This window comes from Taudactylus pleione, unplaced genomic scaffold (assembly GCF_031769625.1).
Source record: "Taudactylus pleione unplaced genomic scaffold, aTauple2 ptg000162l, whole genome shotgun sequence".
Taxonomy (NCBI): domain Eukaryota; kingdom Metazoa; phylum Chordata; class Amphibia; order Anura; family Myobatrachidae; genus Taudactylus; species Taudactylus pleione.
In genome coordinates, this window is record NW_028284564.1 from 10,923,218 (window position 1) to 10,937,759 (window position 14,542).

Below are 14,542 nucleotides of genomic sequence, written 5' to 3' on the forward strand. Positions count from 1 at the left end.
ACTTTATCCCCATAAGCAGCATGTTCCCCAGTACTTTATCCCCATAAGCAGCATATCCCCCCCAATACTTTATCTCCATAAGCAGCATTTCCCCCCAGTACTTTATCCCCATAAGCAGCATATCCCCCCAGTACTATAACCCCATAAGCAGCATTTCCCCCCAGTACTTTATCCCATAAGCAGCATTTCCCCCAGTACTTTATCCCCATAAGCAGCATGTCCCCCAGAACTTTATCCCCATAAGCAGCATGTCCCCCAAGTACTTTATCTCCATATGCAACAGTCCCCCCTGTACCTCATCCCCACAAGCAGCATGTCCCCCCAATACTTTATCCATATAAGCAGCATGTCTCCCCAGTACTCTATCTCCACAAGCAGCAGTCCCCCCAGTACTTTATCCCCACATGCAGCAGTCTCCCCAGTACTTTATCCCCACAAGCAGCATGTCCCAACAGTACTTTATCCCCACAAGCAGCAGTCCACCCAGTACTTTATTCCCACATGCAGCAGTCCCTCCAGTACTTTATCCCCACATGCAGCAGTCCCCCCAATACTTTATCCCCATAAGCAGCATATCCCCCAGGTACTTTATCCCCATAAGCAGCATATCCCCCCAGTACTTTATACCCATAAGCAGCATGTCCCCCCAGTACTTTATCCCCATAAGCACCATGTCTCCCCAGTACTTTATCCCCATAAGCAGCATGTCCCCCCAGTACTTTATCTCCATAAGCAGCATGTCCCTCAGTACTTTATCCCCATAAGCAGCATGTCCCCCCAGTATTTTATCCCCATAAGCAGTATGTCCCCCCAGTACTTTATCCCCATAAGCAGCATGTCCCCCCAGTACTTTATCTCCATAAGCAGCATGTCCCCCTGTACTTTATCCCCATTAGCAGCATGTCCCCCCTGTACTTTATCCCCATAAGCAGCATGTCCCCCAGTACTTTATCCCCATTAGCAGCATGTCCCCCCAGTACTTTATCTCCATAAGCAGCATGTCCCCCCAGTACTTCATCCCCATAAGCAGCATGTCCCCCCAGTACTTTATCCCCATAAGCAGCATGTTCCCCCAGTACTTTATCCCCATAAGCAGCATGTCCCCCCCAGTTCTTTATCCCCATAAGCAGCACTCCCCCCCAGTACTTTATCCCCATAAGCAGCACTCCCCCCCAGTACTTTATCCCTATAAGCAGCATGTCCCCCAGTACTTTATCCACATAAGCAGCATATCCCCCCCAGTACTTTATCTCCATAAGCAGCATATCCCCCCAGTACTTTATCCCCATAAGCAGCATATCCCCCCAGTACTTTATTCCCATAAGCAGCATGTCCCCCCAGTACTTTATCCCGATAAGCAGCATTTCCCCCAATACTTTATCCCCATAAGCAGCATGTCCCCCCAGTACTTTATCCCCATATGCAGCATGTCCCCCAGAACTTTATCCCCATAAGCAGCTTGTCTCCCCAGTACTTTAACTCCACATATAGCAGTCCCCCCCAGTACTTTATCCATATAAGCAGCATGTCTCCCCAGTACTCTATCTCCACAAGCAGCAGTCCCCCCAGTACTTTATCCCCACATGCAGCAGTCTCCCCAGTACTTTATCCCCACAAGCAGCATGTCCCAACAGTACTTTATCCCCACAAGCAGCAGTCCCCCCAGTACTTTATTCCCACATGCAGCAGTCCCTCCAGTACTTTATCCCCACATGCAGCAGTCCCCCCAATACTTTATCCCCATAAGCAGCATATCCCCCAGGTACTTTATCCCCATAAGCAGCATATCCCCCCAGTACTTTATACCCATAAGCAGCATGTCCCCCCAGTACTTTATCCCCAGAAGCACCATGTCTCCCCAGTACTTTATCCCCATAAGCAGCATGTCCCCCCAGTACTTTATCTCCATAAGCAGCATGTCCCTCAGTACTTTATCCCCATAAGCAGCATGTCCCCCCAGTATTTTATCCCCATAAGCAGCATGTACCCCCAGTACTTTATCCCCATAAGCAGCATGTCCCCCCAGTACTTTATCTCCATAAGCAGCATGTCGCCCTGTACTTTATCCCCATTAGCAGCATGTCCCCCCTGTACTTTATCCCAATAAGCAGCATGTCCCCCAGTACTTTATCCCCATTAGCAGCATGTTCCCCCAGTACTTTATCTCCATAAGCAGCATGTCCCCCTGTACTTTATCCCCATTAGCAGCATGTCCCCCCTGTACTTTATCCCCATAAGCAGCATGTCCCCCAGTACTTTATCCCCATTAGCAGCATGTCCCCCCAGTACTTTATCTCCATAAGCAGCATGTCCCCCCAGTACTTCATCCCCATAAGCAGCATGTCCCCCCAGTACTTTATCCCCATAAGCAGCATGTTCCCCCAGTACTTTATCCCCATAAGCAGCATGTCCCCCCCAGTTCTTTATCCCCATAAGCAGCACTCCCCCCCAGTACTTTATCCCCATAAGCAGCACTCCCCCCCAGTACTTTATCCCTATAAGCAGCATGTCCCCCAGTACTTTATCCACATAAGCAGCATATCCCCCCCAGTACTTTATCTCCATAAGCAGCATATCCCCCAGTACTTTATCCCCATAAGCAGCATATCCCCCCAGTACTTTATTCCCATAAGCAGCATGTCCCCCCAGTACTTTATCCCGATAAGCAGCATTTCCCCCAATACTTTATCCCCATAAGCAGCATGTCCCCCCAGTACTTTATCCCCATATGCAGCATGTCCCCCAGAACTTTATCCCCATAAGCAGCTTGTCTCCCCAGTACTTTAACTCCACATATAGCAGTCCCCCCCAGTACTTTATCCATATAAGCAGCATGTCTCCCCAGTACTCTATCTCCACAAGCAGCAGTCCCCCCAGTACTTTATCCCCACATGCAGCAGTCTCCCCAGTACTTTATCCCCACAAGCAGCATGTCCCAACAGTACTTTATCCCCACAAGCAGCAGTCCCCCCAGTACTTTATTCCCACATGCAGCAGTCCCTCCAGTACTTTATCCCCACATGCAGCAGTCCCCCCAATACTTTATCCCCATAAGCAGCATATCCCCCAGGTACTTTATCCCCATAAGCAGCATATCCCCCCAGTACTTTATACCCATAAGCAGCATGTCCCCCCAGTACTTTATCCCCATAAGCACCATGTCTCCCCAGTACTTTATCCCCATAAGCAGCATGTCCCCCCAGTACTTTATCTCCATAAGCAGCATGTCCCTCGGTACTTTATCCCCATAAGCAGCATGTCCCCCCAGTATTTTATCCCCATAAGCAGCATGTACCCCCAGTACTTTATCCCCATAAGCAGCATGTCCCCCCAGTACTTTATCTCCATAAGCAGCATGTCGCCCTGTACTTTATCCCCATTAGCAGCATGTCCCCCCTGTACTTTATCCCAATAAGCAGCATGTCCCCCAGTACTTTATCCCCATTAGCAGCATGTCCCCCCAGTACTTTATCTCCATAAGCAGCATGTCCCCCCAGTACTTCATCCCCATAAGCAGCATGTCCCCCCAGTACTTTATCCCCATAAGCAGCATGTTCCCCCAGTACTTTATCCCCATAAGCAGCATGTCCCCCCCAGTACTTTATCCCCATAAGCAGCACTCCCCCCAGTACTTTATCCCCATAAGCAGCACTCCCCCCCAGTACTTTATCACTATAAGCAGCATGTCCCCCAGTACTTTATCCACATAAGCAGCTTATCCCCCCCAGTACTTTATCTCCATAAGCAGCATATCCCCCCAGTACTTTATCCCCATAAGCAGCATATCCCCCCAGTACTTTATCCCCATAAGCAGCATGTCCCCCCAGTACTTTATCCCGATAAGCAGCATTTCCCCCAATACTTTATCCCCATAAGCAGCATGTCCCCCCAGTACTTTATCCCCATATGCAGCATGTCCCCCAGAACTTTATCCCCATAAGCAGCTTGTCTCCCCAGTACTTTAACTCCACATGTAGCAGTCCCCCCAGTACTTTATTCCCAAAAGCAGCATGTCCCCCCAATACTTTATCCCCACAAGCAGCATGTCTCCCCAGTACTTTATCTCCACAAGCAGCAGTCCCCCCAGTACTTTATCCCCACATGCAGCATGTCCCAACAGTACTTTATCCCCACAAGCAGCAGTCCCCCCAGTACTTTATCCCCACATGCAGCAGTCCCCCCAGTACTTTATCCCCACAAGCAGCAGTCCCCCCAGTACTTTATCCCCACATGCAGCAGTCCCCCCAATACTTTATCCCCATAAGCAGCATATCCCCGAGGTGCTTTATACCCATAAGCAGCATGTCCCCCCAGTACTTTATCCCCATAAGCAGCATGTCTCCCCAGTGCTTTATACTCATAAGCAGCATGTCCCTCCCAGTACTTTATCCCCATAAGCAGCATTTCCCCCAGTACTTTATCCCCATAAGCAGCATGTACCAACAGTACTTTATCCCCATAAGCAGCACTCCCCCCAGTACTTTATCCCCATAAGCAGCATGTCCACCCCAGTACTTTATCCCCATAAGCAGCACTCCCCCCCAGTACTTTATCCTCATAAGCAGCACTCCCCCCAGTACTTTATCCCCATAAGCAGCATGGCCCTCCAGTACTTTATCCCCATAAGCAGCATATCCCCGTCAGTACTTTATCCCCATAAGCAGCATGTCCACCCAATACTTTATCTCCATAAGCAGCATGTCCCCCCAGTACTTTATCCCCATAACCAGCAAGTCCCCCCAGTACTTTATCCCCATAAGCAGCATGTCCCCCCAGTACTTTATCCCCATAAGCAGCACTCCCACCCCAGTACTTTATCCCCATAAGCAGCATGTCCCCCAGTACTTTATCCCCATAAGCAGCATATCCCCGAGGTGCTTTATACCCATAAGCAGCATGTCCCCCCAGTACTTTATCCCCATAAGCAGCATGTCTCCCCAGTGCTTTATACTCATAAGCAGCATGTCCCTCCCAGTACTTTATCCCCATAAGCAGCATTTCCCCCAGTACTTTATCCCCATAAGCAGCATGTACCAACAGTACTTTATCCCCATGAGCAGCACTCCCCCCAGTACTTTATCCCCATAAGCAGCATGTCCACCCCAGTACTTTATCCCCATAAGCAGCACTCCCCCCCAGTACTTTATCCTCATAAGCAGCACTCCCCCCAGTACTTTATCCCCATAAGCAGCATGGCCCTCCAGTACTTTATCCCCATAAGCAGCATATCCCCGTCAGTACTTTATCCCCATAAGCAGCATGTCCACCCAATACTTTATCTCCATAAGCAGCATGTCCCCCCAGTACTTTATCCCCATAACCAGCAAGTCCCCCCAGTACTTTATCCCCATAAGCAGCATGTCCCCCCAGTACTTTATCCCCATAAGCAGCACTCCCACCCCAGTACTTTATCCCCATAAGCAGCATGTCCCCCAGTACTTTATCTCCATAAGCAGCATATCCCCCCCAATACTTTATCTCCATAAGCAGCATTTCCCCCCAGTACTTTATCCCCATAAGCAGCATATCCCCCCAGTACTATAACCCCATAAGCAGCATTTCCCCCCAGTACTTTATCCCATAAGCAGCATTTCCCCCAGTACTTTATCCCCATAAGCAGCATGTCCCCCAGAACTTTATCCCCATAAGCAGCATGTCCCCCAAGTACTTTATCTCCATATGCAACAGTCCCCCCTGTACCTCATCCCCACAAGCAGCATGTCCCCCCAATACTTTATCCATATAAGCAGCATGTCTCCCCAGTACTCTATCTCCACAAGCAGCAGTCCCCCCAGTACTTTATCCCCACATGCAGCAGTCTCCCCAGTACTTTATCCCCACAAGCAGCATGTCCCAACAGTACTTTATCCCCACATGCAGCAGTCCACCCAGTACTTTATTCCCACATGCAGCAGTCCCTCCAGTACTTTATCCCCACATGCAGCAGTCCCCCCAATACTTTATCCCCATAAGCAGCATATCCCCCAGGTACTTTATCCCCATAAGCAGCATATCCCCCCAGTACTTTATACCCATAAGCAGCATGTCCCCCCAGTACTTTATCCCCATAAGCACCATGTCTCCCCAGTACTTTATCCCCATAAGCAGCATGTCCCCCCAGTACTTTATCTCCATAAGCAGCATGTCCCTCAGTACTTTATCCCCATAAGCAGCATGTCCCCCCAGTATTTTATCCCCATAAGCAGCATGTCCCCCCAGTACTTTATCCCCATAAGCAGCATGTCCCCCCAGTACTTTATCTCCATAAGCAGCATGTCCCCCTGTACTTTATCCCCATTAGCAGCATGTCCCCCCTGTACTTTATCCCCATAAGCAGCATGTCCCCCAGTACTTTATCCCCATTAGCAGCATGTCCCCCCAGTACTTTATCTCCATAAGCAGCATGTCCCCCCAGTACTTCATCCCCATAAGCAGCATGTCCCCCCAGTACTTTATCCCCATAAGCAGCATGTTCCCCCAGTACTTTATCCCCATAAGCAGCATGTCCCCCCCAGTTCTTTATCCCCATAAGCAGCACTCCCCCCCAGTACTTTATCCCCATAAGCAGCACTCCCCCCCAGTACTTTATCCCTATAAGCAGCATGTCCCCCAGTACTTTATCCACATAAGCAGCATATCCCCCCCAGTACTTTATCTCCATAAGCAGCATATCCCCCCAGTACTTTATCCCCATAAGCAGCATATCCCCCCAGTACTTTATTCCCATAAGCAGCATGTCCCCCCAGTACTTTATCCCGATAAGCAGCATTTCCCCCAATACTTTATCCCCATAAGCAGCATGTCCCCCCAGTACTTTATCCCCATATGCAGCATGTCCCCCAGAACTTTATCCCCATAAGCAGCTTGTCTCCCCAGTACTTTAACTCCACATATAGCAGTCCCCCCCAGTACTTTATCCATATAAGCAGCATGTCTCCCCAGTACTCTATCTCCACAAGCAGCAGTCCCCCCAGTACTTTATCCCCACATGCAGCAGTCTCCCCAGTACTTTATCCCCACAAGCAGCATGTCCCAACAGTACTTTATCCCCACAAGCAGCAGTCCCCCCAGTACTTTATTCCCACATGCAGCAGTCCCTCCAGTACTTTATCCCCACATGCAGCAGTCCCCCCAATACTTTATCCCCATAAGCAGCATATCCCCCAGGTACTTTATCCCCATAAGCAGCATATCCCCCCAGTACTTTATACCCATAAGCAGCATGTCCCCCCAGTACTTTATCCCCAGAAGCACCATGTCTCCCCAGTACTTTATCCCCATAAGCAGCATGTCCCCCCAGTACTTTATCTCCATAAGCAGCATGTCCCTCAGTACTTTATCCCCATAAGCAGCATGTCCCCCCAGTATTTTATCCCCATAAGCAGCATGTACCCCCAGTACTTTATCCCCATAAGCAGCATGTCCCCCCAGTACTTTATCTCCATAAGCAGCATGTCGCCCTGTACTTTATCCCCATTAGCAGCATGTCCCCCCTGTACTTTATCCCAATAAGCAGCATGTCCCCCAGTACTTTATCCCCATTAGCAGCATGTTCCCCCAGTACTTTATCTCCATAAGCAGCATGTCCCCCTGTACTTTATCCCCATTAGCAGCATGTCCCCCCTGTACTTTATCCCCATAAGCAGCATGTCCCCCAGTACTTTATCCCCATTAGCAGCATGTCCCCCCAGTACTTTATCTCCATAAGCAGCATGTCCCCCCAGTACTTCATCCCCATAAGCAGCATGTCCCCCCAGTACTTTATCCCCATAAGCAGCATGTTCCCCCAGTACTTTATCCCCATAAGCAGCATGTCCCCCCCAGTTCTTTATCCCCATAAGCAGCACTCCCCCCCAGTACTTTATCCCCATAAGCAGCACTCCCCCCCAGTACTTTATCCCTATAAGCAGCATGTCCCCCAGTACTTTATCCACATAAGCAGCATATCCCCCCCAGTACTTTATCTCCATAAGCAGCATATCCCCCAGTACTTTATCCCCATAAGCAGCATATCCCCCCAGTACTTTATTCCCATAAGCAGCATGTCCCCCCAGTACTTTATCCCGATAAGCAGCATTTCCCCCAATACTTTATCCCCATAAGCAGCATGTCCCCCCAGTACTTTATCCCCATATGCAGCATGTCCCCCAGAACTTTATCCCCATAAGCAGCTTGTCTCCCCAGTACTTTAACTCCACATATAGCAGTCCCCCCCAGTACTTTATCCATATAAGCAGCATGTCTCCCCAGTACTCTATCTCCACAAGCAGCAGTCCCCCCAGTACTTTATCCCCACATGCAGCAGTCTCCCCAGTACTTTATCCCCACAAGCAGCATGTCCCAACAGTACTTTATCCCCACAAGCAGCAGTCCCCCCAGTACTTTATTCCCACATGCAGCAGTCCCTCCAGTACTTTATCCCCACATGCAGCAGTCCCCCCAATACTTTATCCCCATAAGCAGCATATCCCCCAGGTACTTTATCCCCATAAGCAGCATATCCCCCCAGTACTTTATACCCATAAGCAGCATGTCCCCCCAGTACTTTATCCCCATAAGCACCATGTCTCCCCAGTACTTTATCCCCATAAGCAGCATGTCCCCCCAGTACTTTATCTCCATAAGCAGCATGTCCCTCGGTACTTTATCCCCATAAGCAGCATGTCCCCCCAGTATTTTATCCCCATAAGCAGCATGTACCCCCAGTACTTTATCCCCATAAGCAGCATGTCCCCCCAGTACTTTATCTCCATAAGCAGCATGTCGCCCTGTACTTTATCCCCATTAGCAGCATGTCCCCCCTGTACTTTATCCCAATAAGCAGCATGTCCCCCAGTACTTTATCCCCATTAGCAGCATGTCCCCCCAGTACTTTATCTCCATAAGCAGCATGTCCCCCCAGTACTTCATCCCCATAAGCAGCATGTCCCCCCAGTACTTTATCCCCATAAGCAGCATGTTCCCCCAGTACTTTATCCCCATAAGCAGCATGTCCCCCCCAGTACTTTATCCCCATAAGCAGCACTCCCCCCAGTACTTTATCCCCATAAGCAGCACTCCCCCCCAGTACTTTATCACTATAAGCAGCATGTCCCCCAGTACTTTATCCACATAAGCAGCTTATCCCCCCCAGTACTTTATCTCCATAAGCAGCATATCCCCCCAGTACTTTATCCCCATAAGCAGCATATCCCCCCAGTACTTTATCCCCATAAGCAGCATGTCCCCCCAGTACTTTATCCCGATAAGCAGCATTTCCCCCAATACTTTATCCCCATAAGCAGCATGTCCCCCCAGTACTTTATCCCCATATGCAGCATGTCCCCCAGAACTTTATCCCCATAAGCAGCTTGTCTCCCCAGTACTTTAACTCCACATGTAGCAGTCCCCCCAGTACTTTATTCCCAAAAGCAGCATGTCCCCCCAATACTTTATCCCCACAAGCAGCATGTCTCCCCAGTACTTTATCTCCACAAGCAGCAGTCCCCCCAGTACTTTATCCCCACATGCAGCATGTCCCAACAGTACTTTATCCCCACAAGCAGCAGTCCCCCCAGTACTTTATCCCCACATGCAGCAGTCCCCCCAGTACTTTATCCCCACAAGCAGCAGTCCCCCCAGTACTTTATCCCCACATGCAGCAGTCCCCCCAATACTTTATCCCCATAAGCAGCATATCCCCGAGGTGCTTTATACCCATAAGCAGCATGTCCCCCCAGTACTTTATCCCCATAAGCAGCATGTCTCCCCAGTGCTTTATACTCATAAGCAGCATGTCCCTCCCAGTACTTTATCCCCATAAGCAGCATTTCCCCCAGTACTTTATCCCCATAAGCAGCATGTACCAACAGTACTTTATCCCCATAAGCAGCACTCCCCCCAGTACTTTATCCCCATAAGCAGCATGTCCACCCCAGTACTTTATCCCCATAAGCAGCACTCCCCCCCAGTACTTTATCCTCATAAGCAGCACTCCCCCCAGTACTTTATCCCCATAAGCAGCATGGCCCTCCAGTACTTTATCCCCATAAGCAGCATATCCCCGTCAGTACTTTATCCCCATAAGCAGCATGTCCACCCAATACTTTATCTCCATAAGCAGCATGTCCCCCCAGTACTTTATCCCCATAACCAGCAAGTCCCCCCAGTACTTTATCCCCATAAGCAGCATGTCCCCCCAGTACTTTATCCCCATAAGCAGCACTCCCACCCCAGTACTTTATCCCCATAAGCAGCATGTCCCCCAGTACTTTATCCCCATAAGCAGCATATCCCCGAGGTGCTTTATACCCATAAGCAGCATGTCCCCCCAGTACTTTATCCCCATAAGCAGCATGTCTCCCCAGTGCTTTATACTCATAAGCAGCATGTCCCTCCCAGTACTTTATCCCCATAAGCAGCATTTCCCCCAGTACTTTATCCCCATAAGCAGCATGTACCAACAGTACTTTATCCCCATGAGCAGCACTCCCCCCAGTACTTTATCCCCATAAGCAGCATGTCCACCCCAGTACTTTATCCCCATAAGCAGCACTCCCCCCCAGTACTTTATCCTCATAAGCAGCACTCCCCCCAGTACTTTATCCCCATAAGCAGCATGGCCCTCCAGTACTTTATCCCCATAAGCAGCATATCCCCGTCAGTACTTTATCCCCATAAGCAGCATGTCCACCCAATACTTTATCTCCATAAGCAGCATGTCCCCCCAGTACTTTATCCCCATAACCAGCAAGTCCCCCCAGTACTTTATCCCCATAAGCAGCATGTCCCCCCAGTACTTTATCCCCATAAGCAGCACTCCCACCCCAGTACTTTATCCCCATAAGCAGCATGTCCCCCAGTACTTTATCTCCATAAGCAGCATATCCCCCCCAGTACTTTATCTCCATAAGCAGCATATCCCCCTAGTACTTTATCCCCATAAGCAGCATATCCCCCCAGTACTTTATCCCCATAAGCAGCATGTCCCCCCTGTACTTTATCTCCATAAGCAGCATATCCCACCAGTACTTTATCCCCATAAGCAGCATATCCCCCCAGTACTTTATCCCCACATGCAGCAGTCCCCCCAATACTTTATCCCCATAAGCAGCATATCCCCCAGTTGCTTTATACCCATAAGCAGCATGTCCCCCCAGTACTTTATCCCCATAAGCAGCATGTCTCCCCAGTGCTTTATACTCATAAGCAGCATGTCCCTCCCAGTACTTTATCCCCATAAGCAGCATTTCCCCCAGTACTTTATCCCCATAAGCAGCATGTCCCAACAGTACTTTATCCCCATAAGCAGCACTCCCCCCAGTACTTTATCCCCATAAGCAGCATGTCCACCCCAGTACTTTATCCCCATAAGCAGCACTCCCCCCCAGTACTTTATCCTCATAAGCAGCACTCCCCCCAGTACTTTATCCCCATAAGCAGCATGGCCCTCCAGTACTTTATCCCCATAAGCAGCATATCCCCGTCAGTACTTTATACCCATAAGCAGCATATTCCCCCAGTACTTTATACCCATAAGCAGCATATCCCCCAGGTACTTTATCCCCATAAGCAGCATGTCCCCCAGTACTTTATCCCCATTTGCAGCATGTCCACCCAATACTTTATCTCCATAAGCAGCATGTCCCCCCAGTACTTTATCCCCATAAGCAGCAAGTCCCCTCAGTACTTTATCCCCATAAGCAGCATGTCCCCCCAGTACTTTATCCCCATAAGCAGCACTCCCCCCCAGTACTTTATCCCCATAAGCAGCATGTCCCCCAGTACTTTATCCCCATAAGCAGCATATCCCCCCCAGTACTTTATCTCCATAAGCAGCATATCCCCCCAGTACTTTATCCCCATAAGCAGCATATCCCCCCAGTACTTTATCCCCATAAGCAGCATGTCCCCCCTGTACTTTATCTCCATAAGCAGCATTTCCCCCAGTAATGTATCCCCATAAGCAGCTTGTCCCCCCAGTACTTTATCCCCAAAAGCAGCATGTCCCCCAGAACTTTATCCCCATAAGCAGCATTCCCCCGCAGTACTTTGGCCCTCATTCAGAGCCGTACGCTCTGAGCAGAGCGCACGCTCTGAACGAGGGCCGGGCTCCATTTTCATGGAGCGTCCTCCTGGACGCTCGTATAGCTGTGGGTAACCACCCACAGACTATACGAGCGTGCATTGTGATGGTCGCGATGGTCGAGACCATCGCGACCATCGAATTTGCGAGCCGGAGCCTGCGGTTGAGGTTTTCAACCGCAAGCTCCGGAGTGATTTTGGCTCTATCAGAGCCAAAATCACTCCCACTGACATCACTAGTGATGTCAGTGGGCCGGCTTCTGACGGGAGGCGTTCCCGTGGGAACGCCCCCGTCAGGGAGGCACGCCCCCGGCACGCCCACCAAAGGGGGCGTGCTGTCAATCAACATTGACAGCACGCCCCCTTTGATCGGACACAACGAGCGAAGGACTTTCCTTCGCTCGTCGCGTCTGGCGCATGCGCACGACGGAGCTCCCTCCGCCGTGCGCATGCTCAGTCCATAACATCGACCCACTTGCAAGCGGACAGCCGCTCGCGAGTGGGTCTGAATCAGGCCCTTTATCCCCATAAGCAGCATGTCTCCCCAGTACTTTATCTCCACATGCAGCAGTCCCCCCAGTACTTTATCCCCATAAGCAGCATGTCTCCCCAGTACGTTATCTCCACAAGCAGCAGTCCCCCCAGTACTTATCCCCACATGCAGCAGTCTCCCCAGTACTTTATCCCCACAAGCAGCAGTCCCCCCAGTACTTTATCCCCACATGCAGCAGTCCACCCAGTACTTTATCCCCACAAGCAGAAGTCCCAGCAGTACTTTATCCCCACAAGCAGCAGTCCCCCCAGTACTTTATCCCCACATGCAGCAGTCCCCCCAATACTTTATCCCCATAAGCAGCATATCCCCCAGGTACTTTATACCCATAAGCAGCATGTCCCCCCAGTAATTTATCCCCATAAGCAGCATGTCCCCCCAGTACTTTATACTCATAAGCAGCATGTCCCCACCAGTACTTTATCCCCATAAGCAGCATTTCCCCCAGTACTTTATCCCCATAAGCAGCATGTCCCAACAGTACTTTATTCCTATAAGCAGCACTCCCCCCAGTACTTTATCTCCATAAGCAGCATGTCCACCCCAGTACTTTATCCCCATAAGCAGCACTCCCCCTCAGTACTTTATCCTCATAAGTAGCACTCCCCCCAGTACTTTATCCCCATAAGTAGCATGTCCCTCCAGTACTTTATCCCCACAAGCAGCATGTCCCCCCAGTACTTTATCCCCATAAGCAGCATTTCCCCCAGTACTTTATCCACATAATCAGCATGTCCCAACAGTACTTTATCCCCATAAGCAGCACTCCCCCCAGTACTTTATCCCCATAAGCAGCATGTCCACCCCAGTACTTTATCCCCATAAGCAGCACTCCGCCTCAGTACTTTATCTTCATAAGCAGCACTCCCCCCAGTACTTTATCTCCATAAGCAGCATGTCCCTCCAGTACTTTATCCCCATAAGCAGCATATCCTCGTCAGTACTTTATACCCATAAGCAGCATCTCCCCCCAGTACTTTATACCCATAAGCAGCTCTCCCCCCCAGGACTTTAACCCCATAAGCAGCATATCCCCGTCAGTACTTTATACCCATAAGCAGCATGTCTCCCCAGTACTTTATCCCCATAAGCAGCATGTCCCCGCAGTACTTTATCCCCATAAGCAGCATGTCACCCTAGTACTTTATCCCCATAAGCAACATGTCCCACCAGTACTTTATCCCCATAAGCAGCATGTCCCCCCAGTACTTTATCCCCATAAGCAGCATGTCACCCTAGTACTTTATCCCCATGAGCAGCATGTCCCCCCAGTACTTTATCCCCATAAGCAGCTTGTCCTCCCAGTACTTTATCCCCACAAGCAGCAGTCCCCCCTGTACTTTATCTCCACAAGCAGCAGTCCCCCCAGTACTTTATCCCCACATGCAGCAGTCCCCGCAGTACTTTATCCCCACAAGCAGCATGTTCCCCAGTACTTTATCCCCACAAGCAGCAGTCTCCCCAGTACTTTATCCCCATAAGCAGCATGTCCCAACAGTACTTTATCCCCACAAGCAGCATGTCCCCACTGTACTTTATCCCCACATGCAGCAGTCCCCCCAGGACTTTATCCCCACAAGCAGCAGTCCCCCCAGTACTTTATCCCCACATGCAGCAATCCCCCCAGTACTTTATCCCCACAAGCAGCAGTCCCCTACTTTATCCCCACATGCAGCAGTCCCCCCAGTACTTTATCCCCATAAGCAGCATGTCCCCCCAGTACTTTATCCCCATAAGCAGCACTCCCCCCCCAGTACTTTATCCCCATAAGCAGCACTCCCCCCCAGTACTTTATCCCTATAAGCAGCATGTCCCCTAGTACTTTATCCACATAAGCAGCATATCCCCCCAGTACTTTATCCCCATAAGCAGCATATCCCCCCAGTACTTCATCCTCATAAGCAGCATGTTCCCCCAGTACTTTAT